We start from the raw sequence: 26389 nt of genomic DNA, 5'->3' as shown, positions 1-26389 counted from the left end.
TGAATTTTATGGTATGTGTAGTATATTCCCACAAAACTATTATTAAAAAAAAAAATAAAATCTGCCTGTGACATCCAGGTTACTTTTAATTTAATATCTTTTTAAAGAGTAAATAAAAAAATGCTGAAAGCTATATAAATTTTTCAAAGGCAATTTGAAGATATGCTAATCTCTTAGAAAGTAGAATAAAAAACATATTATCGTTGCAGAATTTTTAGACCCAGAGTGGGGCTTCCTTATCTTTTCATTTACAGAATTGTCCACTTTACAATTAGCACTCATTGAACTGAGATAAATTGTCTATTTTTGCAGATGAATGAACCAAAGTCAAGTGAAAGAAATTGGAACTTTTAAATGATGTCCAAACTTTAAATTATAAAATGATATTACCCATTTTAAGAAATATAATTTCATTTTCTTCTCATGTTGATACGCATTCAAACTATTGGAAAGCCTAACAAATCAAGGAAATATACTGATGATTTACATTTCAACGGACAGAGAATGGAGAGAATTCTTCATGCTGATTATAAAATGCTAATTGTAACATTCATCCTTTATAATTAAACAAACTTCTAGTTTTTGTTTATTAAACTTGGACAGATTCTTCTCACTTTGATTTATTAGACTGTTTTATGCAAGGATGCACTTACTGCAACTTTTTTTTTAACTAGCATAGTGGAGAGGTTTAAAATAGATTTCCACTTCATCATTTTAAGTTGTAAATAAAAATCAAAAAACAAGTTGTAAATAAAGCTCAATACAGGATGACAGTATTGCTGGAACTAAATGAATAAAGGATTAAATGGACTGGGATTGCCTTTGGGATGATTTATCAGTTTGCTTAGAAAAAACTGGGCTGTTTTACATGGGAGTGCACTATATAAAAATCATGAACTCTAGAGCTGTAAAAACTGAAATGACTGTCAAGGTTAACTTCATTTAAATTCTCTTCTGAAGCCTTCATTTCCATAGTTGTTCAATGTGTGTCTGTATTTAAACAAATTTAGTGATGCTCCCACCGTGTTTTGTTGATTGGATATTTTTAAAAAAAAATTCTTAATTGGTGAATGTTACAACGAATAGAATTTCTCTTTCTTTCTTTTTTTCCTTCTTTCTTCCTTTTTTGTTTTTTATTCCTATTTGTTTGTCATGTCAAGCTCAAGGGCCCATTGGTAGTCTGAATTTTTGTTTTAAAGCGTCTACTTAGTGCATACATTACATTTGATAACATCTTGCCTTGGATTAAAATAAAAATTTCCATCTTTATTTTGTTTTGGTTGGATAAAATATTTTAGGCTCACACTTTCTTCCCCTCAGAATTTTAAACATCACTCCATTATTTTTTCACACCAGAAATTGCTGAGTGGAAACCCTTTTACGATGAAAAACAAAACATGAGGAAAACAAAAATATCTTCTCGAAGTGAAAAACTTCCCTACTGATTAAAAAAAAAAAAAAAGACTTCAGTATGTATTATACTTAATACTAGCAAAGGAAAAGGAGTGTAAGGATACGTTTAATAAAAGATATTCAAGAACTCTATGGAGAAGATTATAAAACTTTATAGAATGACATAAAAGAATGCCCAAATAAATAAAAAGCTAATTTCTCAAATCGCTCCATCTTTGGATAAAACAAAAAGTGGTTTGGAATTCCAAACGCTCCAGTGGATTCTTCCTCCTGGACACTTGGCTCAGCCGATGCTGACGCGTTGCTTCTTCCAAGATGAAGGAGATTAACACGCACGGAGTTTGATAGAAGGTACAGACTCAGTCAAGCCTGCAGAGTAAGACTTTCTTTTTTTTTTTTTTTAAGGGGAGAGTTTTTTTTTTTAAGATTTTATTTATTTATTTGACAGACAGAGATCACAAGTAGGCAGAGAGGCAGGCAGAGAGAGAGGAGGAAGCAGGCTCCCCGCTGAGCAGAGAGCCCGATGCGGGGCTCGATCCCAGAACCCTGAGATCATGACCTGAGCCAGAGGCAAAGGCTTAACCCACTGAGCCACCCAGGCGCTCCAGAGTAATACTTTCTTAAATTCACTCTAAAGTTAGTTCCGAAAGCCCCGGCCTTCCCATACTCTGGATCATTTAAAGAGCTGGTGTATCTGACACCTCCCTCTTCTCTGGCAGCCTGGAGTTAAGGCCCTGGCAAGTCACAAGCAGATCAGCATATGCAATAGTGATCCCTGAAATTCTGTCCAGCACAAGGTCCACTGAGGGCAGGAACCCTTTTACCAATTTGTGTTTTTGTGATGTGACTAGCAAAGAATGGGTGCTCCGTAAACAGATGTACAAAAATTTTTGGACTTGAGCCCCAATTTTACAACCACATTGGAGGGTTCATTACCAAATATGCAAACTCAAAATATTCTCCTTGATAGAATAAGGTCCATGATCTTGCTCTCTGTCTCCAGCATGCTTCAGAGAATCAGGTGGGACCGTGTGTGAAGGTGAACGAGAGACTACAAATCACTCCCCGAGGCAGAGGCAGAGCAGTACCAACTGTAACCTTTGTACTTTATGTACTTAGTTTCACAATGCTATCAGTACTGATTTTATTAAAAACATACACTCCAGTGACTAAAGCATACATAAACATATGCCTAGTTTTGTACAAATAATTCTTTCAAACACAAATTACTTCTAAACTTTTTAAAGTGTTGTGTATGTTCTGATTCCTTTATAACGTGATTTCCCAAAGGTGACACTTATATTTAGAAAATTTTATAGTCAGGGGCATCTGGGAGGTGCAGTCATTCAAGTTTCTGACTCTCTGTTTCAGCTCAGGTCATGATCTCGGGGTGGGGTCATGACCTCAGGTCAGGAGATCAAGCCCAGTGTCGGGAGATGAAGCCCGGCATTGGGCTCTGCACTCAGCATGGAATCTGCTTGGGAGTCTCTCTCCCTCTCCCTCTGCCACTCCTGTTTGCTCTCTCAATCTCTCTCTCTCTCTCTCTCAAATATATAAATAAACCTTTTTTTAAAAAAAGAAAATTACATAGTCATATGTTCAATAAATATTCGCAAAATGCATTATGAAAAAATAGACTAGCAGGAGTGAAGGGCCATTGATGAAATAGGTTGAGTTTTGCCTTCTGTGTTTTGTAATTCATGAGGTATTATATAAAGGGAATCAGATGTTTGTGTTGGTTGTAAGTCACGAAATTTCACTGCTGCAAAGGAATCTGAAGCGCTAGCTAAGAAGAAATTCATATCTTTATTTCCATTAACCACTAACAACACACCACTGTGGTAAGAGCAGTATTTATGAGGCTGCAAATAGAAATCACAAGTACTATCATATCCTACTGCGGACTTCAGACATCTCAAGATGGCATTACTTTGAAATTAAAGCAGTTATCAAACCTAATGTTAGGCCTTGATATTTGATGCATTAGTAATGAAGCACATATATTATTATACAGCAAACTGTTATGACAGTTTCATACTGGTATTTATAATTGCTCAGTTTGTAATTTTATGAATTTTATGAATTTTAGCACATTATTTTGAGAAAGATCCATAGGTTCATAAAGTTGTCAAAGGAACCTATGACACATATTATTTTAAAGATGATTAAGAACCCCTGCCTTTGAGGGTATCTAATTGTAATTCCCGTCCTCTATGACCTTACCCTTGAAAGGGGTGACCAGCCGCATCCCACATCATCTGGGAACTTAAAAATGCAGAGACTCCAGGCCTACTCCAAAACTCTTGAATCAGAATTTGCATTTCAACAATATCCTTTGGCTATCTGGACATTTTTCAGTGTGTTATTCCATAATATTAACATATTTTCTATAGCAATACCCCCTTTGGTACCTATATACTTTTCATGACATTATCTATACATTAGTCAATTTACCAGGATAAAACAGAGAGAGAGGGACAGAGACCCATTCTATTGCCAATAAACAGTGCATTTTTTAAGTTTAATTAGACACAGACACTACTTTTCTAAAATAATTATTCATTATATTAAATCCATGGATGAAATCACATTTCTAGGTTCCAAGAGGTTTTTATGACCCTGGAACTGCCAAAAAATAAACACATCTTCCTTCTTTTTAGTCCCATTTTGGAAATTTAAAATCCATGAGAATATGTTTATCCTGGAGGAAGAGAAGAAGGAAAAAGAAGCAAGTCACTAGGGAACATTGATGCATTTGATTAACAATAGTGTCTATATTTAAAACCTGTGAAATGAGAAATAAAACAGGAAAGAGTTTGCTAACGAAAAACTGAAATTGGCAAATTATTTACCATTCAGTTTTGAAATTTGAGCAGATATTTTAATATAACAATTTTTTAAGTGTTCTTAGAAGTAGTAGAAGTATTTGCATGATTTTTCAACAAAATCCAAAATGATGCTAAACTTTTGGAATGCAAAGTTCATAAAGTAAATGATGCAATATCTTTCTTTGAAAATTTTGATTCAGTAATTTCCTGCCAAAAACCTTTTTTAGCAGTACTGCCTTCCAAGAATATAAATAAAACGATTAAGCACAGAATACCTTTAAAATATGAGATAAGACAATGTGCTTATGTAATGATATTTTCGGAAATAAAATTAAATTTGAATTTTTATTATTCTTTTGCTGAAATATGTATTGACTATGATGTCAAAATTCAGAGGAGCTCACGAAGAAATGAGTGTATAGGGTGGGGAGATGGGTGAGCCTGGTGGTGGGTATTAAGGAGGGCACGTATTGCATGGAGCACTGGGTGTGGTGCATAAACAATGAATCTTGAAACACTGTATCAAAAACTAATGATGTATTTTATGGTGACTAACATAACACAATAAAAAAAGAAAAAAGGAAAAAAAATGAGGGGATAAGCAAACACTGACGCAGCAACTTTCAGTTTTTTTGATTCCATGGATTAATGTTTTAAAGCTATATGAAGTCAATTACTTAAAAAAAAACAAAAAACAAAACAAAAAAAAAAAAAAAACAAAGCACAGGAGTGCCTGTGGTGGCTCAGTGGGTTAGGCATCTGCCTTCGGCCCAGGTCATGATCTCAGAGTCCTGAGATCAAGTCCCACATCTGGCTCCCTGCTCAGCAGGGAGTCTGCTTCTCCCTCCTCCCCTGCCCCTCTGCCTTCTTGTGCTCTCTCTCTCTCTCTCTCTGTCATATAAATAAATAAAATCTTAAAAAAAAAAGAAAAAAGAAAAGCACACACACAAGCACGCGCGCCCACACACACAAACACCCACTATTCAAGCAGTAGACATAAGTAAAGACTTTTTTTCTAACTGCAAATGTACCACTAGGAAAGACCATAGTTTTATTATTTTTTTAAATAATGACAAACATGTCTTAAGTGCTTCCTGGGAGCCAGACACAGTTTTGTTAATGTCACTTCGTCCTTATCATGACTCTGTGCCATAGGCCTTAGTATTTCAGCCATTTTACAGACGAAGAAGTGAGCGGTCGAAGAGGTTTTAACCCAGACAGTCAGAGAGCAACAGTCACAGTGTGAACCCAGGGACTGTTACTTGAGAGCCTGAGGCTTACCCCACATGCTTCTTTGTTCCAGTGGGAAGAAGTCCCATGTGTCCAGACACTTGCCTGGCACCAGGGTAGTCACACTGTCACACCAATCACACCATCATCAGCCTTCTGGTTCCTGAGCCGCCTCTGTGCCTACCTCGAGCTTCTCAGGAGTCAGAGTTGTGGGAAATTTCCTCTTTGCGTTCCCACCGGTGTACTATTCCTCCAGACACTGAGGGTTCGCTACTCACCTGGAAGAAAGGATTCTGTCAGCACGCAAGCTAGAGAGAGGGATAGGAAGGAAATTGAACACCACAGGGTACTGGCTGGCTATTAAGGCATGTCATAAAAACCCTTTGAAACAATTCTTAATTGGTTTTTTACTGAAGTGGAGAATGAGGTTCTATGAAGTCTACTCATGAAACCAATATTGCACTGTATGCTAACCAACTAGAATGTAAATGAAAATTTGCAAATAAAGAAAAGCAATGAATTTAAGTACCTGCTGATTTAAAAAAAAAAAAAATCCACAAACCACTTTTGGGCCAGCAAAGACCTTTGGTTCTGGCTGGAGGTGTCAAGTCATTCTTTCTTTTTCAGGAAACCCGTTAATGACTTGGCACCACCATCTGTGAAATAGGGAGATAATCTGATTCTGTTCTCTCCCCAGGGAAAAACCCTGGAGAATTACACATCCTTATCTTCAAGTATAACGGACTGGGGCACTTTGTATAACTTCATTCTCCACTCCTGAAAGCATAGTCTCAAAAGAAAATTTTTCCTGAGAGAGCAATAACCTATCAGGTCAGAAACTAAGAGTAACTTTTCCATCATATGAAAAATATAGGTAAAAATGATGAAAGATACTCATGTGGAAATAGAATTGTGTATGCATTGCCACCTTCAATTACCATCAGAACAGATGAATAAGTGGACATAAACAATGAGTGAATTTAACTGCAGTTCAACTTATCCAGGGACAGAACTCAAAATTCAGTCATAGGAAATGGGCTCATCTTGAACCAGAGCCATTTGGGCACCGGACAGTGACACAAAAATCACTAATCTAAAAAGCAAGAGTTGGTCCAACTGTTAAAAGTAACTGCAATAATGGCTTTCTTCCTATCTCACAGCAGGAGTTCCCCCACATGCCCTCAGGTACGGAAAGTTTCCACTGTAGTCTGCCATCTTGGATTTCTCTCTGGATCCCTGCCCCTTTCTTCAAATGCATTAATTTATATCTCATTTCTGTTGATAATCAATTGTGTTGCAATAATCTCTGAATGTTTTCTGTATTTTTGAGATTTTGAAACTTACCAGAACACATGACAAGTAACGTTTGTGCTTATGTTAGGACACATGCCATTCAAACTTCCCATCAAGGAACCACTTCTTTCTGCTGATGCTGTTTTGTCAAAGCTGACAGCCACTTCAAGGATGGCCTCAGCTGCGGAATTACCTATCCCAAAATTTTGGCCTTTGTGGGCAAGTCCCTATGTGAAGACTTCTGAGACAGGTGTATAAAGGGTGGCCAATCCATCCAACATGGAACAACTCTCCAGGCCATTGTAGCCTCAGAGACACCTGTGAGAATGACCAAGCTTTCATCAGTCTCCATTGCACCTGTAGCTCTCCCTCTCCCCAAACCTGCTTCCTTCCCCTTGTTATAGGTGATGTTGAACCTAAAGGCACTCCCTGATAAGCATCTTGTCCCCTTGCCAACTTCTTGGTTTAAGAACCTCTCTGGGGAACCCTACTTGTGACACTTCTCCTTAGAAAACCTAAGTAGGCAAGAATGGTGTTTTGGTTCTTTGGTCTTTTGATCTTTTTGTAGTTGTTATTGTTGTTTTGGGTTTTTGCTTTTTTGTTTTGTTTTGTTTTCATTATTCTCCTTCCTCCTAGTGCATCTCCCCTGCCAGTCTATTTTAAAAGTACTGAGTTAGTTGCCAATTTAGTTGATGGTTAAGTACCTCCCAGGAGTGCATTTTAATGAGGAGATTTTTGAAGATATTGCCTTGACAACCCAAAGGAATGAAGCAAATATGATAGAAAAAAATAGAAAAAAAAAAAGAGGTAGAGACTAATATTCTGATCCAGGCAACGTTTTAGTATCAACTCTATTATGTCATTAAGGAACATGTAAACACCAGGAAAATCAACGCTCACAAGGTCTCTGGCCTCAAAATTAACTTATGGAACCCACCAAGACCAAAAGAATAGAGTGCACAGGGGTACACCAAATGACTCTCTACATTCAAAGATCTACTTGTCTTATTCCCTGAGTATTTGGAAGGAATTACACCTCAAACCAGTCATGCACTAAACTCTTAACCACCCTAACCTCTTCCTAAAACATGCTTTTGATAAGATTCTATTTTTTGTTTGGAAATCTGACTAATCTATGATGAGAGAATGCTGGCTGACTTCTATCACTCTCATCAACAGCTTTCCTGGCACGGTCATCAATAATGACCAGAAATTCGACCAAGGGGTGGGGGGGAGTTATGTAGTTCTGTAATTTGGCCTGTACCAAATGCCACTTATATGCTTTACAAAAATCATATAAAATTTACTCAAAGTTAAAATGATTTTGGATTTTTTCAAGAGCTTTGCTAATATTTCTAATATGTCTAAGTTTTCCTTAAATTCAAATATGTTAAATTCTCCTTAACATCCTAATAGATCTTTTAAACTCCAATCCTGGGTAATCACGGATCAACCATAAAAAGCAAACTAACCCAAAACTATGGTTTTATTTTGATTATTCATTTATGAATTCAAGGCCATAGGAGTGGAAGGAAATTTAATTTGTTTCTGGCACTATCTGTTCTTCTTCTGAATAAGAACCCCTTCTTCTTAAACCTTCCTTTCATCTTTTTACTTTTCCTTCTGTTTTCTCCTCCTTGTACTTTTTGCTTCTTTCTTACCAGGCCACAGGTACTGGGGAGTTTGTGGTGTAGCAGAGTAGGTAAAATTTTTCATAACCCAATATTTTCTTACACAGGTTGTGAATGAAAATACATACCTGCCTTTCTTTCCATGCTCCAATTAACTACATATATTGTAAGTTCCTAATTTAATTAAGCAGTGCACAGGTGGCTCCTAAGTACAGGAAGAATCCCCAAAGATTTGCCTAACACTAGCTTCACAAACAAGGTCTATTGCATGTACTTGTTTGAAAAGGCCACGGGAAAATATCAGGAACTATAACTGGTAAATATATTTGAAGTTATTTGTAAGCAATGATATCATGGTGACATAAAAGGAAAAAAAAATCACCCTGTGGGATGTCTGGTTGGCTGAGTTGGTTAAGCGTCTGACTTTGGCTGAGGTCATGATCCCAGGGGTCCTGGAATAGAGTCCTGCATTGGGCTCATTGCTCATCGGGGAGCCTGCTTCTCCCTCTGCCTGCCACTCCCCCTGCTTGTGTGTGCATGATCTCTTTCTCTCTGTCAAATAAATAGATAAAATCTTCTTTGAAAAAAAATCCCTCCTTGGGACGCCTCGGTGGCTCAATGAGTTAAAGCCTCTGCCTTCGGCTCAGGTCATGATCCCAGAGTCCTGGGATCAAGCCCCGCATTGGGCTCTCTGCTCGGCGGGGAGCCTACTTCCTCCTCTCTCTCTCTCTGCCTGCCTGTCTGCCTACTTGTGATCTCTGTCAAATAAATAAATAAAAAGTCTTTAAAAAAAAAATCCCTCCTTTACTGAGGCTAACAGAGGTCACAGGGTTGTATGTGCAGTTTCTCTATAACTCTATGGTAAAATTGAAATACAGCAAATTCAGAGAAAGTTCTCAACCATCTGACACCAAAATTATGTTTATTTTCTTTACAAGAATATGATTTCTTTTATATTATATTTTATTTATTTCTTGAGAATTGATGGACAATATCCAGTAATGTATTTAAATAACTTTGGGGATGTTAATAATGTATTCAAAAGCAACAGTGGAGTATTTTGTCATACAATTGTGTGTATTTACGTATACTTTAGATTTGTATCTTTAAGTAATATAGCTTAAGTACCAGAAGTATTTAGGACTTGGTCTGTTAGTTCAAATTGATATCTACCCAATTATTTTTATTAACAGCAAATCATTTACTTTAATGTAAAGTCAGCCCAATGTGTTATGAACTATCATAGAAATATGCTTCCTCTTTTTAATATTTATTTTACTTAATCTCTATACCCAACATGGGGCAAAATACGCTTTCTTTTTTTTAGGATTTTATGTATGTATGTATGAATGTATGTACGTATTCAGATGGAGTAGGGGCAGAGGGAAAGGGAAAGAGAGAGTCTCAAGCAGAACTCTTCACAGAGCTTGGAGCCCAGCATGGGGCTTGATCCCATGACACAAGATCAGGGCCTGAGTACATATCCAGAGTGGGTCACTCAACTGACTGAGCCACTCAATCGCCCCAAATATGCTTCCTTTTTTAAAAAAATTACTCTTGAGAATAATTAGTATGTTAGACACAACTAACATAATAAAAAAAGACCAAGGCTAGAAAGCCAAGGATTTTATATATAAACTCTCAACCCTAAAAATCTCTCTTCCTCCTCATCCTTTTTTTTTTTCCCCTACAGGCTCAAATACCCTCATCAGTACAATTTAAAATTTTTAAATGCATTTAATGAGCTCTAAGTTCCCTTGGTTGCTTCCAAAAATGTCATTATTCCAGTGCATCGTTTAATCTATTTTAGGATATTCTAAATATCTATTGTTTTGCAGATCTATAAATAAAATATGTGAAGTAGACAGTTATTACTCATTGTGTTACATGATATCCATGCTCTTCCATGAAACACACCCTGACTGTCTGGAATAAAATGTTTTTTCTTACTATAAAAAATAGCGATGTTTTGTTTATTTTTATATTGAAAGGAATGTGCAATCAAGCAATAAAAATTCATTACATTTAACCACTTAATTTTTCGTGCAATAACTGTTAAAACACTAAGCTTTTTATACTGACAAAAGATTTTTTGTTAAGTTCTTTGATATTTTTGAAAAAATAAGTTGCATATATATAACAGAAACCACTTAACTTTCAAAAATATGTCTAACAGATGTTTTCAAAGAATGCATGCTATAAGCATTTTTCAATGTAAAAAAAGTGAAACGTTTGCTTTCATGTGGCAAAAAAAGAAGAACTTCATTAAATTATTTTACATAATACCAGTTTTTACTTGAAATGTCAAAATTCCAAGGAACAAGACAGATTTTCCCCCCTATGGTTATTTTATTTGCAGCTGATAGACCAAAAATAATCAGTTGGACATACATAGCAACAGGAAAATATGTTCTATATCATTAATATAGTATTTTTAGTGAATTTAGAGATAGAATTATATTAATTTCACTTGGTTCTTAAAGGAAAGTAAGTTCTATTAATAGAATATTTATTGTTGAAGAAGTGAGTCATATCTACTCTCAAAGTAAAAAAGTAAAAAAAAAGTATGGAAAAATTAATCCAAAAAGTATTGCAGACATTTTTGAGGTTTTATTTTGGAAACAGAAACAATATCAAGCTGATTTGTATATAAACCCAATGAAATCCAATGATAAATAACCAACAGGTTGAACAAGCAAAATGACTGATATAATCATGAAACATGTTTTTTTAATTGTTTTGCTTACTCTGTGTCTTCCACTCCCAACTGCAACGTATGTATTGCATGTAGTTTCCCTCTGCTCGTGGGAAAAACGTGGCTGGACCCCTTGACAATCATGTTCATGGTCTGAAGCATAGTTCATTCTATGCTCACTTTCAGTCATTAATAGAGTCTATTCGGTAACTAGAAGGATCATTCCAACATACTAATAAGCACAGTGATAAAAGAAGTGTTAAGTCCTCTCCCACCCACCTCAGAAATCAGCCAGCTTCAGGGTGAAAATCTTGGAGAAGGGAAGGAAGTAGTCCATCCTTGAAACCCTCACTTTTTCCTCTCCTCCTTACCACACCCACCCTTGGTTTTGTTCACCCTCTGCTTGGTCCTCAGTGGTCCAGTCCGACCCCTGAAGATCTCTCAACTTGGATGATTACATCTTTAACCAAGTGACTGTATCTCTAATTCCAGGAGCTGTCTAGAATATTCCACACCCTCTACAATTTTATACAATCCTGTCAATGCCTCCACAAAGCCTTCAACCTGAGTGGGTTGCCAGAGTTCTCTGACCATGGTCCTCTCAGAAGACTCTACTTTACAGAATCTTAGACATCACTGTATAGCTTCTATTACTTCAGTTAGCCCCATGAAACGGTACTCCGATGGGTTTGAGGAGAGGGAACTGCAGGAAGCAGGAGAGTGGAGCTCATGGCACCACTTCCTCTGAAGATCTTGCAAAATCCCCACTTTCCATGATTTAAAATCACATACACATACAGAGAGAGAGAGAGAGAGATGGATATATTATTATGTCCTAAGTTTATTATTATGTAAATATTATCATATACTAAGTTGAAGTTATATGGACACACACACATGCACTAAGAACAGGTGTTAAGTGTCCTGGAACAATTTTTTATATAATATCCCTCCCATGATGATTAATATTTCATACACTTTGGAGTCTAATATCTTTCTCAATTAACCTAGCCAAAACTAAAGCAAGGAGACCACTTCTAACACACCGTATTGGTCACCTATTACTATAATAAAGCTGCATTACAAACTATCACAAAAGTCTGTAACTTAATAGAATCATATTCCTGTTTATGCGTGTATGCTTTCTGGGGTTGGGCTGATTTTTGACCTGGGCTCCTCAGGTCTTGGCTGTTAGCTCTAGGTAGACACCAAGTCTGTTCCTTGCGCCTCTCCTCTTGGGACCAGCAGAGCAGCTGGGGCCTGTTTTTGGTAGGACGATAGCAAAAGTGCGGGAAAGCCAGCCCAAATACTCAAAGCACATTTCAAGTCCTTGCTCATGCAATGTTTTCTAGCATTAAATTGGCCAAAAGAAGTCTGCAACAGGGAAATATCTCCACCTCTAATAAGAGGGACATCAAAGTTACATGGAAAAAAAGACAAGGAAGAACAAAGTATTGTGGATGACAATTCAACCTACTAGTAGTCTCTGAAAGTTGTGACCAAGTCTTGAAGGTCAACTCAGTGTTCTAGGTTATTTCAGCAATATGCATGGCTGCGTCTTTGGGGAAGATTAATTGTAGAAATTGAGGTACTCTATTACTATCTCCAGTTTCCCATGATGTCATCATTAGTCCAGATGAAAACATTCTGCTCTAGAAATTACTCTGTTTTCATCTTGAATTCTATTTCCTCCCTTTCTCTTAAATGTTATTCTCTACATCATTCACTGAAGCTAGCATGTCCCTAAGAACTTGTGTTCAAATTTAATAAATTCCTCTGTTAATGTTCTACCTTGCAGTGCAAGTACATAGCATCTCTCAAATTCAGAATTTAATTAAAAGTACTGTTACCTGCATATCATTATTTTTTAGCTTCTAATCACTTGTTACGATCCATTCAGACACTGTATGTCTTTTCTACAGATTTTTTTTCCTTGTACCTCTTACCATATTTAACTATGTACTATTTTAAGTCCTGGATTCAGTCATTATGTTATTTTGTGACAATAATTTGGACCATCCTTTTTTTCAGTTCAATTTTTAGGTAGAAATTAAAAATGCATATAGTGTGGAGAAACTACGCACTTCATCCTAGTTCTATAGGTATTTTGCAGATGTTTACCTTTATAAATGTTAAATTTGAAATAATTGTAGACTTGCAAAAATAGTACAGAAATTCCCCACATACCCCTTATTCAGATTCTTCTCATGCAACAGCTTATATTCATGGTACAGTTTTTAAAAGAAGCAAACATTCATGCATTTTTTTAAGATTTATTTATTTAAGAGAGAGCATATGCACAGGGGGATCATGTGGTAATGATAGTGTCTCCCAGTTCTACTGTAAAATTAATATTTTTTCCTTTCCATCTCCATTTACTGGAATGGGCCACACTAAGTAATTAAGCTCCACCTCCTGGAAGGAGGAATATCAAAGTATCTTTGACATGTGTTAAAACCATCAGTGAAGCTCCTGGGTGGCTCAGTCCATTAAGCGTCCACCTCTTGGTTCCAACTCTTGGTCTCAGCTCAGGTCATGATCTCAGGGTCATGAGATTGAGGCCCGTGTTGGGTTACATGCTCAGCTGGGAGTCTGCCTGAGGATTCTCTCTCTCACTCTCTCTGCCCTTCTTCTTCTCCCCTCTTTCAAATAAACAAATAAAATCACAGTAAACAATAAATATTTGGCAGAAGATACTCTGAAACTCTACAAATATTGTTTCTCTTTAAAAGTTAGCTTAATGGGGGTGCCTGGGTGGCTCAGTGGGTTAAAGCCTCTGCCTTCGACTCAGGTCATGGTCTCAGGGTCCTGGGATCGAGCCCCTCATTGGGCTCTCTGCTCAGCAGGGAGCATGCTTCTCCTCTCTCTCTGCCTGCCTCTCTGCCTACTTGTGATCTCTGCCTGTCAAATAAATAAATAAAATCTTTTAAAAAAATAAAAAATAAAAGTTAGCTTAATGATTTTAGCATTCATTGTTATATCTTGCATGCTGCAACTGCTGTTGTAATGTTCTGGTGATGGTTTTTATTTCCCCTATTCCTCCTACAATCATTGAATGGAAATCTTTTGTAAGGAAGACTCGTTCCTGCTCCCCTGTTTATTTCTTTATTTAGTCACTCAATCATTAATTTATGTCAGTACAGACTCATGAATATTTATTTCATTTTGGGGGTTAAAATCCAAATACTATCATTATGTAATTTGTCACCTAACTTGTTCCATATTTAGTCATTGACAGCTCCTTCAGGTTTTTTTCTAATGTCCTTTGGATATGCCCATTTTATTTTCTCTTTCCTTACTTTTTTTTCCTCTTTTTTTTTTTTTAAAGAAACTTTCTTACTTTCTAGTACCCCAAGACACCCCAGGCTCATATTGTATTTTCCTTGACTCAACCCCATTTCTCCAAGAAGCTCTTCTCTCTTGAATCTAAGAATGGTCTTTAGAAACCAAAAATCAGTAGACTCACTGTTAAACATGATTAATTTTATATAGAATAATCATTTTCACAAAATCATGACATATCATTAATTTTGTAGCCTGCCGTTTTTCTTTTCCATTTCTTTCTCTTTGTCTCTGTGCTACTCAGTCTTCAATATTCTCCCCTGATGTGTGATACCAGAGCACACTAATACATCTTGTTAAAATACAATAAAATGGAGACCAGGCTTGAAAATCTTCCAAGCAGGCAAAACCATTTACACTATGTAAACAAAACTATATCTAATTTATTTCATGAACATAAACAAAACTTGGGTCATTTCTTATAAATGCCTATGTAATCATAAAAAAAAAACCCGTGTCATTTTCCTAAGATACACGATAATCACTTTTAACCAATGCCCTGCCATCTGGACACACCTATTGTAATAACAAAATAATTGTAAAGGTTCAATAACTTCCTCATTTTCACTTTATGAGATATCCTGTAATGCCATGCCTCTGAGTGTCAACTCAATTTTGAATTTGAAGACCCCCCAGTTTGCAAATTGTTCTTTTATATGCAATAAACCTTAATAAATACTGTGTTATGGATCTGGTTTTAATTTGTATTGTTTCTAGATTTTTGACAACCTCACTTTTGGATTTATTTTTATTTCTTCTGTCTAAAAATTCTGTACATTCTGAAGAGCTCATCCTTACTCACCCACATGTCTACTTTTTTCTCCTTTAGGACCTATCTTAGAAAGCTTGGCACAATCCACCTACAATGTTGACCTCTTCCTATTCCCAAATTGCCTATCAACTGATCCCTCCTTTCATGCTTAAGTTAGTTCAAATGTAATATTTTCCATATCCATCCTCACATGTCTTCAATAATACTCAATTTATTATCACTAGAATTGTCATGGTGATACAAAGGAAGGCTATCAAACAGTAGTTTGAAAGAACGACTTGCAAAGGATTTTGCTTCCTCTCCCCTCCCTTTATATTCTTGCATGATGTCAGCTATCAATAAGAGAATAATAAATCTTCCTACTGCTGGATGAAAGCCTTCTTTCTATTACCTGAGTCTTCAAGAAAGCTGTAAATATTAAGAAGAGAAAAAATCCTGGAATTGTTTCACATATAAATGTCACATTAGTTAAGATACAGATTCAAATACCACTTTAACAAAGAACCCAAGTTAACAGTGGTTTAAACTACATAGAAATCTGTCTTTTACATAAGTTTGAGATCCAAGGAAAGACAGAAGTTCTTCTTCATCAGGTCATCAAACAACCCTGGTTCCATCCGACCTAGAGTTGCCATTATCATTTTCATATTAATAGTCAGGAAGGTTTTCTCCCTAAAAATGCTTTCTATTTTTCTGTATTTTGATGTACATTATGAGTCAAGGTATCATACAACGGGAATTAGATTTATGTAAAGATAATCTAGTGGAAAACATGTTTTACTTCTTACTTATGATCCATTGTGGAATTTTAGGCATTCAGCATTATTCAGTTCCTAGTTGGATTAAACTGGAAATCACATTCATCTTCAATTTCTCTCAAAACAAAATCATTTATTTACATCTTTACCTCAATGTTTTCTTTTGAAATTTTACTTTCCATATTGCTTTTTCATAAGCGTCACTATGTCCTTAAACAGCTGCATACATATCACCTTGATTTTACTTTCCCAAATAGAAAACAAAAGGTTTGAACCACAAGGTCTATATATACATATATTTGCACTGTCTGCCTGTCACCTCTTGCTACTTCCCAAAACTTTTCAGGAGCTGCTCCACTGTAGTCTATCTACCAAGCTTGTCATGTGTCATATTTCAATTGCTTTTCATAATATGGCATTATTTTCTGTATTAACACTTACCTGTCAAGGTATTACACAATTTAATCAGATTCCCCCAACATAAAACTCTCACTTCCACACCCAATTTACATCAGCAGTGTCAGATGGGGGGCCTAATGCTTGGTCTATAGAAGAAGGAAAGAGGAAAATAAACATGAAAAGTAGACATCCTGTGTCCAGCTATATAATTAATGTACTTGTATTCTGAAGCACATTTGGAAAAATATAATTATCTATTAGCTCTTTCCAGGATCCCTCTGTCCATAGTCATAGTCCAGTAGAGTTATCTGCAAAATGGAGGACTTAGATCAATCATCTAATGATAATTTAAAGATGTTATTTTGCCCATTGGAGTCTGCAAAGCCCATATAATTGGTGCATATACTTTCATAAGCCTACAGTAACCATCAATTTATCCTCCTTTCAAAGCCATAAACACTTTTATATTATCATGCTTGGGTGGGAGATGCAACATCACTTGGAAGAGCATTACAAGAAAGGTAAAATAAATCAGCTTGTCTCTGTAAAATCTGCTTATTATCTTGGAAATGTCTCCCTAACTTCATGTGATCTCCTAGCATTTAATGACCTTCACTACAAGCATCAAGGTCTTCCCAGACATGTGGCACCAAATATTTTGAATCATCCCCATATCTAAAATTATCAGACCTAATGAATATTAAGGCTTCATTGATCCTATATAAAATCATGGGGAGAGTACAAACACTATGAGAAAATAAGAATATCGGAAAATCCACCATCACACACATCAGATAAGGAAGTAAAAATTGATGTTCCATTCTAATGGTTTAAAATCCTAGGGAACTTATAAGTTTAAACTTCTGAGACTAAGAAAGGACTCTCAGGAAAATGCCACAATCCAATTAAACCATCGAATACTGACTATTCTCAATAATAGTATAAGTCAATAATCTCACTGTCCAAGAGGAAATGATACAGAGGTGACAACCAATGGATGCTTTTCAGAGATTAGTAAAGTCAACTGGCAACATTTTAACTATATATTAAAGTTTCATCTTACTCTTGATTGAGAGAAAGAACAGATTTGGGGCTATGCGGAAATTTTTTCCAAAATAAAAACTCAGTGCAAGACATAGCTAGGAGAAAAAGTAGCCTCTGGAGAAGGGAAGTATAAAAATATAAAAAGGGGAGGGTTTGGTGGAAGCTTGTAAAAATGAGTAGAGCAATGAAGCTAAGCAATAACAAAGAAAGATGGTAAATTTTGATATATCATATTTTGGCCAGCAATGGAAGTTGGTTTACTGGGGAAGAGACAAAGATGGCCCTGGGGAGTAATAGAAGCAAAGAAGCGGAGAAAGAAAATACGCTGTGTATAGTCTCATAGTTTGGAATCTGAGTTTAATTTTTAAAAAGTCAGGTTTCATAAGACAGGGATGTACAGAAGCAAATAAAATTTTCCAACATACAATCGAGTACATCTGAAACTCTGCTACTTTGTTTTTTATTAAATCCGATCTTGAGTTAGATATTTAATTCTGGATTTCACTACACAATACAATTTTTTATAGCAAAAAATGCTCCCCTCAGCATTTTCTGGAAGACTTCAGAAATGTATATAAAGGTACTGTGTGGCTATTCTTATTAATTGAATGCAGATGAATCTGAAGAGATGTTCATGACTGTGTTATCCAATCACTCTGGTTCAACATTGTCAAGAAATAAAATTTATGGATTTTCTTAATACAGAATAACCATTCTTAATGTTCAGATTGCCAATTGTCAATAGCTACACCCAGTAAGTGTACCACTTCTGCTTTTGCAACTCCTACATTCCTTACTTTTTTCAGCTGCAAGCCCCACCTCCACCCTAAACATATATTTTTTTAATCTTTTCTTCTCTGCTGACAACTACAATTCCAACCCAGTTGTATGTCCTATTTCAGGCTTGGAACATCCAGCCCTCGCATGACGCTCTGTGCTGACAATAATGGCCAGTCATGTGTAGGTGTGTATGTGATAAATATTTAGTCCAATTTAGATAATAGGACAAAGACTACCATTCCTATACCATCTGTCACCATATAAACAGAATTTCCTTTACAGAATGTTTTTTAAATGTTCATTGTCCATGTGAAATTCAAATCATTATACAAATTATTATTCAGGGTTTCATAATATTGAAAGTGAAATGACATAATCTACTTTTGAACCTAATTACACACCATGAGTGTTATTCCATTTTTTGATAGCTCTGTTTCCGTATCACCTATGTTCATTATCTATTGTTACATAGCAAATTACTATAAAATTTAGCAGCCTAAAGCAACTCGTATTTTTTATATCATAGTTCCTGTGAGTTAGGAATCTGGGCATAGGTTTTCAGGGTGCCACGGACTCCATTTTTCATTAGCCTGCAATTCTGGTGTCAGTCAGGGCTGCAGAATCATCTGAAGACTCAAATGGGGGAGGATCCACTTCTGAGCTCAGTCACATGGTTGTGGGTGACATTCATTATCTTTTGGGTTTGGGACTAAATGTCTTAGTTTGTCACAGGCTGTTGACTGGAGGTCTCCGTTGTGGTCTGTGGAGTACAGCATAGGGAATCTAACAACTGGCAATTGTCTTCCATCAGAGTAAGTAAACAAGAAATAAAGGATGTTCAAAATGTCTCTTTATAACCTAACCTCAAAAGTAACACTCTCTTTTTTTTTTCCTTCTGTATTCTAATTATTACTAGTGAGTCACTAGATCTAACTCACACTTGAGGGAAGTAGGTTACCCAAACACTTGATGATCCAGAAATGGAGATCTCTGGGTGCCATCTTAGGGGTTGCCTACCACATTGCAGTTAACCACTGATTCCCCAACTTCATGTGGCAGACAAAAACTGAAATGACCCCGATGACTGTGGCCTGTGTGACCTCCTCCCCTTTGAGTATGGATATGATATGATGAGATACCAATCCTGTGACTATATTCCATGAGAGATTTGAATATAAAGTGGGAGATTATTGGCATGGACTCTCAATCACATGAGCCCTTTTAAAGCAGAGTGTTTTCTCCATTTGGTGGGAGAAGAGGAAGTCAGAGTAGAAGTTCAGGAGAGACACAATGTAGAGGGGATTACTTATTGTTGACTTTGAAGATGAGGGAGCCACATAGAAAAGGACAGAGAACAACCTCTAAGAACTGCAAGGAGATCCAGGCTCATAGCCAGCAAGGAAGCAGGGATCTCAATCTTCTTGCCACAAGGAAATGAATTCCTCCAAAAACCAGAATGAGCTTTAAAGCAGATATTCTCCAGAGCCTCCCAATGAGAACTTAACTTAGCCAACATTCTGATTTTAACCTTGAGATAGCCGCAGAGCAGAGAACCAACTCACATTGTGTCAGACTTTTGGCTTCCAGACAATGAAATGATAAATGGGTGTTGCTTTAAGCCATTTCATTTGTGGTCATTTGTTATGCAGCAACAGAAATTAATCTATCCACATAATGGACATTACCTCCTGTGGCAAGTTCTCCCTAAAGATTCTTGGGTGTTAAAATAATCTTATACAAATATAAGCATCTGTGTAGTAGTGTTGTCCTTTTGGATGTTTTAACAGTATGTATTACTGTTATGCACATACACACACATATATACACACATTAATATATATGTGTGTACACATATATGACAATATACTATAAACGATTCAAATATATATATTTAATTATTTTTTATTTACTTCTGAGGATTATTTATTCATTTGTTGCAGCTTGGCCATTCCCCCAAGTTCAAAGCTAAAAATCTAAATTAGTATTTCTCTAAGTTCTGTGAGTGTTTGACAGCAAAATCAAAAATATTTTCATAATAATACAAAGACTTCACTTGTTTTCTTTACTTTCATCCTCTCACAAGTGGAGTTTTCGGAAAGCTACATAAGGTGTGATGTCACAGTAGACTGAATGTAGAGGCAGTTATCACCGTCCAGGTGTTTTCTATTATGTCAAGCATTAAAGAGATTTTCAAAATGAAAACAAAAAAACAAAAAATGTGAAAATAATGCCACTCTTCTTGCTGTTATTTTTCATTTTGAAGAACATAGTTCTTCTCTATAAAAATATTGTGTATCTTAACAATATTTATTATCATTTTTGTGATGGGCTTACTATTATTTTTAAGTAACTTACTATCATTATTTAACTTTTTTAATTTAAAAAAATTTAAGATTTTATTTATTTATTTATTTATTTGAGACAGAGAGAGAACCTGAGTGGGAGGGGGCAGAGAAATAAGGAGATAGGAAGAGGGAGAAGTAGACTCCCCACTGAGCAGGGAGCCCAAGCAGGGCTCAATCCCAGGACCTTGGGATCATGACCAGAGCCAAAGACAGACACTGAAGGGACTGAGCCACCCAGGTGTCCCTGTAATTTAAAAATTTTTAATGAATTAATACATACTAATTTTAATGGTTCCTCAATATTATTTGTTTTTATGGTAAATACTGATAGCCACAACCCATAAATGAAAGCACTTCAGGCTTTCCAGAAGTTTTAAAAGGATAAAGAAATGCTGAGACAAAACATTTGAGAACTGATCTACACCTTTCCTTTTTGTAGGGGCATTAACAGTTCACTGAGTGAATGAGCCACATTTTATACTGGGGTGTTTTGTTGATTTTGCGACAATAAATTCCTACATCTTTTGTCTCAAAGTATTCTAGCAATGAGTAGAACCTAGACTATACATATCTTTGATCCAGAAGCTCCACTTCTGGGTACCTAGGTTAGGGTTAGCAAGTTGCCATAGAAAAGGTCAAGGAAAATTTAGAAGCTGCAATAATCAGGGAAGGCTACATTGATCCTCCAATAACAAAGAAACCCAAAATATCAGGGCATGTGTTAATGTGTGAGTGTGTGTCTGTGTGTTTACTTTTTTTTTTCCTACCTTTTTTTGTTGTTGTTGTTAAAGTAGGCTGTACACCAAACATGGGACTTGAACTCAGGACCCTGAGATCAAGAGTCCCACGTTCCACAACTGAGCCAGCCAGGCACCCCTAACCCATGAAAGGTTTAAGTTGCATTCATGCAGCATGTCCACAATGAGGCAGAGGGGACTTAGCTCCACGGGGACCAAAAAAAATTTAAAAACTATTCAAAGTATTAGACGATTTATTTATAAGTGTATGAGGTCAATTGGACAAAAAAGTAAGACACTAATGCACTTATGATTTTAAAACAATGCTCAAGTGTACCACATTAGTATTGTGATAAAATACCTAGATAAAATCTACGTCATTTTATGCGGAAAGGATTGGAACATAATTCTAGAAAAGTATTTGAGGGTTATTTTAAAGACAATTTAGGGTGGAAGTCTACATTTTTGCCAATTGTTTATTCTCTTATTTCATCAACCTAAATATCTTTTCTTTCTCTTTGCATATTATTCTGCAAGATGTACCCATATTTGTCTTTATATCAATTAAATTTCAAGAGAAATATATTTTAGACAGAAGTCTTTGGATGATGTTCAAAAATAACATTTTTGCAAAGTTGCTTTGACAAATAATTAAATTTGAAATGTGTATTTGGGCAATTACTGCCTAGCAGATTTTTTTAAGCCAATAAAACACAAGTAAATTGTACAGATGACAGATCTAAAAGTTCATAACTTTTTCCTTCTAGCAGTCTATTTCAGATACAAGGAAAAGTGGTTGATATATATTTTTTTTTTGAACACTGGTAAGTTTTTCAGAACATGAGATTGTCAAGTATTTTTCAAACTAAAATTCCACTTTTAAAGTTGAGAAAAGATATCAGGGTGTTTCCTGACAGTTTGAGTATATGAATTAGCCGCTCAAATCTGAGTTATCCATGAGCCAAATTTACATGAGCCCCAAATAATGCTAGATTCCCAAATCAACTTTTATATCAAATTACCCTTATCAAGGAAGATTATCTATCCCTCTCTCCACTGCTAGGGAAACGTGGAGTTGTTGCTCAAGGAATGTAAAGTTTGTGTTATGGAAGATGAGTGATTTCTGAATACTTGCTGTACAACATTGTGCTTTTGGTAACAACACAGAACTTCACCCGTAAAAATTTGTTGAGGGTAGATTTCATGTTTGTCTCACTCCATTCAAATATAGACATTTTTTTAAATCAAGGCTACAGAAAAAAATTTTTTTTTTCCTGGAAAGCAACCAAAACACTTCTTTAGGAGTGCTCGGGATTGCAATCCGGAGGACACAAAATGGACTGAAATAAAAATTCAGTTCTGAATTATGAGTAGGGAATACAGGTTTCTGAGCACAAAATCCACAGGCTACATAAGTTGTTTTGAAATAATTATGATCGGTGTTGGCAGAGTTTAAACTGATTATCCAATACACCATTGGCTAGAGAGAAACTATTTGAAACATACAAGAATTCTATACCCATGAGCCCCTCTTGAGGAATCCACTAGATAATGAGCTTCTTCCAACCACAATGTAACAAAGAAACTTCTGCAAAAGGCCTAATAGTGAGCAATTTAATTTATCTGTATGTAAGATTAAAACAGAGTGATATGATGGTGGGATACTGTCATACTATAGCAACACGTTCTGACAGGATAGTAATAACAGAAACAAAATTAAGAGCAGAAGTAAGGAAGAAAGAGGCAATAAAATATATGGTAATTACTGTTGTACAATAAATAGTGGTTAAAGAATGTCATTAAATGCAGTTAACCCAGGTAGAAAAACAGTAAAAAGCAAATATGTCACATTTCATAGAGACAGAAATAGCAAATATAACATAAGACCTATCTACTAACACTACCTCCTTCTGGATTCCTGCACCTAATTTCAGTGCAAGGGGAAGGAGTTACCCCCACACAGCACCAAGCAATTCTTAAACACTATCAGGGTGTTTGAGAATTAAACCAAATCTGATGCTATCTGTCCAGAGGCAGCATCAGATCTCATAGGTTAAGGGCTCAGTCCTACAAGGCTGTGCCCTTCCCCCACCATACTGCATCTTTTAATGGAGAAACCCATTAGAAGCATAAGAATCACCAATGGAGAAATAAAACAACTTCTATTCACTGTTTTATAGTTAAAACCCAAGAGAAGACAACTCTAGAGAACAAAAGATAAAACTAAATTAAAAGCAAAGAAATTAATAAGGTGGCAGTTTATAAAAATTAACATATAGAAATAACTAGAAATCATACATACAAACAATAACCCATTAGGAGATGCAAAGGTAGAGTTAACCCCATTGACAAAACCAAAAGGGAATATCAATGCTAAGAAGAAATGTACAAAATGTATGTAAGGAAAACTTTTGACACGTATGACAAAGGATAAAAGTTGACTTTAGGAGAGTATGGGTAGCCCTTGGATTGGATGTTTCAACATAATAAAGACATTAATACTTTCTAAATTTCACACAATTCTGATAAAAATACTGCCCTTTGACAAATGCTGAAGTAATATTTATTGCGGGCAACAACGGATGCCAACATTAGCTGAGTTAAGGTATTGTGACAGTTGGGATATTTACATAGTCTCAAAGTATTACCCCACAGACCTTTACCAATTAGAAAGAAAAAAACAATTTTGTTAGAGTGGTTAAACTCGACAGATGCCACCAAGCAACAAAAGACGATCAGTAATGGGGCAGTGACATCGTGTTCCTCCTGATATCATACTCCGAGAAGGGTACATATCACTTTGTGGCATTCACGCCCAAAATGCATCAACTGAATTTAATTATAAGAAAATATCAAACAAATAGGAATGGAGAAACATCCTACGATTAACCAAAACTCTACAAACGTGTCAAGATCATGGAAGACAAAGAAAGGGAAGAAGAGTTACATTGAGAGGCACTCAGGAGACAGGACAAGGAAAGGCAAGACAGGATCCGTGATAAGAATCTGCACCACTGAGTGGATGTAAATGGATCAATGGTCGAAACTTAAATAAAATCTATAGAGGAGTTGAAAGCACTACCTCAAGGTTAATCTTCCTAGTGTTATTAATTGCACTACGATTATGTAAGATTTTTAACATTTGGGAAAAATGGGTAAAAGTCTTCATAAATTTTTGTATGTGTGCATTTATTTCAAAATCAGGAAGTTTGAAAATGGCCTTATTTTGGAAACTGTATGATGAGTCTACAACAAATACATGTAGAACTAGGTAAGAGAAGAACCATGCAGCAGAAACAAACTCAGACACAGGGAAATTAAGAATATGAGGAAAATGCTATTCAAATCAGTGGGGCATGATTATTTCATGGTGATTGGAAAATGCACACTTGCTGTTTAGAAAGGAAAAAATAGATCAGTTACTACAGGATTTAGACTTGTAAAATTAACCGTAATTACAAAAAGTATTTATAAACGTGAGGGGGAGAAGCCTTTCAGAGCTGGACAGAAAATCAAAAATAAAAATGGAGGGTCGCCTGGGTGGCTCAGTGGTCTAGCATCTGCCTCCTGCTCAGATCATGATCCCAGGGTCCTGGGATCCAACCCCACCCCACCCCCAATCAGGCTGGCTCCCTGCTCAGGGGAAAGCCTACTTCTCCCTCTCCCAGTCCCTCTGCTTGTGTTTCCCTCTCTAGCTGTGTGTGTGTGTGTGTGTGTGTGTGTGTGTCTGTCAAATAAATAAATAAATAAATAAATAAAATCTTTTTTAAAAATAAATAAATAAAAAATAAAAACAGAACCCTCTTACACAGTTGGTGGGAATGCAAGCTGGTGCAGCCACTTTGGAGAACAGTGTGGAGATTCCTCAAGAAATTAAAAATAGAGCTTCCCTATGCCCCTAAAATTGCATTACTGGGTATTTACCCCAAAGACACTAATGTAGTGAAAAGAAGGACCCTCTGTACCCCAATGTTCATAGCAGCAATGGCCACAGTCACCAAACTCTGGAGAGAGCCAAAGTGCCCTTCAAAGGACGAATGGATAAGGAAGATGTGGTCCATATACACTATTGAGTATGATGCCTCCATCAGAAAGGATGAATACCCAACTTTTGTAGCAACATGGACGGGACTGGAAGAGATTATGCTGAGTGAAATAAGTCAAGCAGAGAAAGTCAATTATCGTATGGTTTCACTTATTTGTGGAGCATAACAAATAGCATGGAAGACATGGGGAGTTAGAGCGGAGAAGGGAGTTGAGGGAAATTGGAAGGGGAGGTGAACCATGAGAGACTATGGACTCTGAAAAACAATCTGAGGGTTTTGAAGGGGCGGGGGATGGGGGTTGGGGGAACCAGGTGGTGGGTATAAGAGAGGGCACGCATTGCATGGAGCACTGGGTGTGGTGCAAAAACAATGAATACTGTTATGCTGAAAATAAATTTTTTTTCATATTTTTTTAATTTTATTTTTTATAAACATATAATATATTTTTATACCTAGGGGTACAGGTTGGTGAATCGCCAGGTTTACACACTTCACAGCACTCACCATAGCACATACCTTCCCCAATGTCCATAACCCCAACCCCCCTCTCCCAAACCCCTCCCCCCATCAACCCTCAGTTTGTTTTGTGAGATTAAGAGTCACTTATGGTTTGTCTCCCTCCCAATCCCATCCTGTTTCATTTACTCCTCTCCTACCCCCTTAACCCCCCATGTTGCATCTCCTCTCCCTCATATCAGGGAGAACATATGATAGTTGTCTTTCTCCGATTGACTTGTTTCGCTAAACATGATACCCTCTAGTTCCATCCACGTCGCCACAAATGGCAAGATTTCATTTCTTTTGATGGCTGCATAATATTCCATTGTGTATATATACAACATCTTCTTTATCCATTCATCTGTTGATGGACATCTAGGTTCTTTCCATAGTTTGGCTATTGTAGACATTGCTCCTATAAACATTCGGGTGCACGTGCCCCTTTGGATCACTACGTTTGTATCTTTAGGGTAAATACCTAGTAGTGCAATTGCTGGGTCATAGGGTAGTTCTATTTTCAACATTTTGAGGAACCTCCATGCTGTTTTCCAGAGTGGTTGCACCAGCTTGCATTCCCA

The sequence above is a fragment of the Lontra canadensis genome, unplaced genomic scaffold, assembly GCF_010015895.1.
Source record: "Lontra canadensis isolate GAN:19392208 unplaced genomic scaffold, GSC_riverotter_1.0 scaffold22, whole genome shotgun sequence".
Taxonomy (NCBI): domain Eukaryota; kingdom Metazoa; phylum Chordata; class Mammalia; order Carnivora; family Mustelidae; genus Lontra; species Lontra canadensis.
Note: the sequence above shows the minus strand (reverse complement) of the source record.